This window comes from Cupressus sempervirens, chromosome 10, assembly GCF_028749045.1.
Source record: "Cupressus sempervirens isolate cs-2001-9-10 chromosome 10, ASM2874904v1, whole genome shotgun sequence".
NCBI lineage: Eukaryota > Viridiplantae > Streptophyta > Pinopsida > Cupressales > Cupressaceae > Cupressus > Cupressus sempervirens.
Genome location: NC_143127.1, coordinates 146176251 through 146180078, shown reverse-complemented (window position 1 = coordinate 146180078; position 3828 = coordinate 146176251).

The following is a 3828-nucleotide window of genomic DNA, read 5'->3' as shown; positions in this document are numbered from 1 at the left end:
TATTTTGAAAAATTCTCCAAGTATCAATAGCTTTGTGATTTCTCTTACTATTGCAAGAGTTCAAATATAATTGCAAAGAAAATGGCTGACAAAGAAGTTGAGGAGATTCCTGTAGAAGAAGTAGAGGTTGAAGATGAGGGTGACAATGTTGTAGAGGTTACAGTCGAGGAAAAAAGGAAGAAAGGTGTTGTAAAAATAAAGAAGAAGTCAAGGGTTAGGAAGCCAAACAAGCATGCAGCTAAAAATTCTTCTAGGGTCATCCAATGCCATTTCAAAAAATGAGCATATTTTCAAAGACCCTTACTTCCTGGTCAAGGATGAAAAATGCCCTAGGATTGATGGTTTTAATCTATTTTTGTATTTCTACCAGAATAGAACTAAAAACATACTAGTTTGCAACCCATGGAATAGGAACATGGAAAAACTAATCTTCCTAGATGGACTTGTTAAAGGCACTGATAAATTCTTACAATCCAATCACCAGGACATTCCAAAGGCATAACAGGAGTTTTTTGTGCACACTGGATAGAACTTATTTCATATAAGCTTTTGGATTAGAAGAAAAAATGGATGTGCATATTGACATTGAAGAATTACAAGGGAAATTTGGAGGAATAAAACTTATTTTATGAACAATGTGATGTTGCTCCACATCCCTTACAATGTAAAAAAGGTAGGGTTGATTCCAAAGAAGGTAGGGGATCATTTGCCCTTGAGTAGGTTCAACAATTACTTCAGGAATATTGTATATGGATTGTGCAAAGTTCTGGGAAGTGATGGTGTAGAGGAGTTTGTATATGGCTCATTATTTTTGATGGCATGTGACATAAAAGACCCCTTTGACAACAAATAATATGATTATGTGGCATTGTCATCATGGACAACATGCACAATCAAATTGTCAATGCAAAGAAAGGAGAATTGAAGGATTTCAAGTTCCATCATTACTCACTGCTAATGCACCTGATCTTGTATTACAACATTGGTTATATCAGCTAGGTCTTCACCAATCAAACTTTTAATGAATTTGGTGAGTTACCTGTGCAACTATGGACTTGTATATGGGATAGAAATTTTCATTATTCAAATGCACTTGTGTTCTTTAATTTACTCAATTCTGTGATTATGAGGCAGTTGGACCATACTTTCTTTTGGACCCCAAATATTTTGAAAAATTTTCTTAGACCCTCCTTTTTGAATGAGAAAACCAAATTGGATCATAATTGGGTGGAAATATTTTTGTTTAAGGAGTGCACATTGATGAGAGTATATGCATGCCCACAACATCCTCACATATTGCCCAAATATTTACCCCCTAGGTTATTTATTATTGAATTCTTTTGGCAATTTTGATTAATGAACAAAGAAATGATTCCTCCCTCTCTATAAAAACCCACATTTTTTTGTAGAAGTTTCAAGGTAGGAGATTTTGAAATTGGAAAAAATGCATATGAAGAGTTGAGTGAGTATCTAGGTCAATACAAATTTGCTACCAGGCCTTATAGGATGTATGACCCAGAGAACTACATCACAAATGAGGTTAAAGCCATCAGGGGTTACATTCTACCTCGTAGCAAACCAATCTCTATAGAAGATTTGATTGCTAACATAGTAGCAACAAGGGAGGCTGATGAACTATTGGGAAAATATGGTGAAATAAGGAAGGTGGAGGAGGCCTTAAAAAGGACCAACCCTGATCTTAAGGGTTTCTATACAGAGATTCCATACCCTGGTAATTTGAGAAAGATGGTAGATAACTTTGATTATATCATGTCTCAAATACCACATGAGCCAGAGGGAGAGGAGGCCACTGTGAACAGAGAATCCCCTAAGCCAAATGAGGAATTGCAACTTGATGTTGTGGAAGAGCAACCATCATCTTCAAGTTGGGTGTCAAAAGGAAACAAGAGGCAAAAAAAAATGCACATCCCAGAGAGGGTGGTGAGTAGGGCCTTGCAAGTAATGCTTGGAAATGATGAATATTTTGCTAACATTAGGCAAAATTACTTGTATCAAAGGGAAATAGAGGCAAGAAAAGCCTCTTGTGATTTACAAATTGCAGCTTCTAGGTTGGATGATAACTCATCCAATCTGAAAAATTTATGGAGAATGATGATTTCATTAAATCATCATAATTTTAAAGTTTTTTGTACAAAATAAAGAAAAAAAAGCTCACATTGAGCCTCATGCTAGGAGAGGATCCTAAGAAAAACAAAGAACTGGTTGATAAATTACTAGCTTATGATCCAAATAGTGAAACAATGGCCCCTGCAAAAGCCAGGGAGTTGGTGCATAGGAGTGGTATGATTTTGATACCAAATTGGGATATTGAGAGAGCTTTTGTTCTTGAATGAGGAGACAAGACAAAGCCATTAGCTATGAAGCTAGTAGCAGTGAATGACTAAAGAGGGGGTGAGGATTCAATATAGACACAAAGACCCTAGTAGTGTGGAGTGTTGCCCCTGACACCAAAAAGCCTAAAATGATGGACATATAGGAAATTGCATAGGGCAACATGATTGTGTGGACATTGGAAAATACCACTAGAAAGGAGATTTCTAGCCTAGTCAAACACTTTGCACTCATGAATGAGGCAAAGGTAGATCAAATGGAGCATAGGCTAGCTGCTCCATACAATGAATGTCTAGATGTCAAAAAATTGTATGAGGATGAGCTCAAGAAGAGCTTTGTGAAAAAGTAGAGGATAGAGGAGTTGGAAGGGAGAATTTAGAGCCTAGAAGTAGAGGTGGCATCCCTCAAATACCAACTCAAGACTGCATTGGAGGCAGAACATGCACCTAGACAAGTGGAAGAGGAAAGGCACACTATGGAAGTAGAAGACCAAATAGAAGATATACCTATAGTGGTGACAATGCTAGTGCCTGTGGTGAGTGTGGAAATAGAGGTTCCCTAGTTTGATAATGTAGAAAAGAAGGGTGTAATGATGAACATGCTAAGTCATAGGATAAGCATCTTGAAGAGAATCTCTCAAGATTGATATAATGCATTCATCAATTTACAATCTGTAGAACAGATGTGCAAAGAAGTAGTAGGAATGCTTGATCCAATTTTCCAACAATAGGGGTCCTACATGTAGTTCTTTGATAGGTTAATGCCATTGCTAGCCAAGAAGCCAGACCTTCCTGGTAAGGTTATTGCTATTAAAGAGGGCATGGACATAGCAAAGGATTTACTAAAGTTCTTCACAGGAAAATTGGCATCAATTCAAAATAAGATGAAAGTGCTTACAAGTGGTTTTTATTCTTTAATTCTTTCTTTCCTTGATTCTAACAACAAAATAAAGGATTTAAATGAATGGTCTAACTCTTTTGATCATATTATAGACTTTCCAGAGGTGGCGTCCATTTTTTAAGGTAATATTGATGAAATTTCTTTTAATGAACTTATTGATACTGTATTCAAAATTGAAACTGAGATGAATAGGTTTATCACAGAAGGGAAAGTGATTACAGATGCCAAATGGCAAAAGCTTGTTGTAGAATTAGCAACAACCAAAACATGTGAGTGGCCCACTGAAAGAGAATTCATTGTATGGGAAGAAAATATAGAAATAAAGGCTTTACCAATAGGGAGTAGTTAAAGAAAAAGACAAAATTAAAGATTTGATGCTCTAGCTGTCATCTGCAATTGTTTTTGTTGTTTCTTTTTGTATTAAGGTGTCATGGATATTTTGAAAAAGTTTGTTGTATTTCTTGTTGTAAAAGGACACCTGTCAATCACAATTTTCATTTTCTTATTACAACTCATGCTTATATAAATGAGTTTTCAAGGCATTGTGATGGGCCAAATACTTGTATATTTTCAATT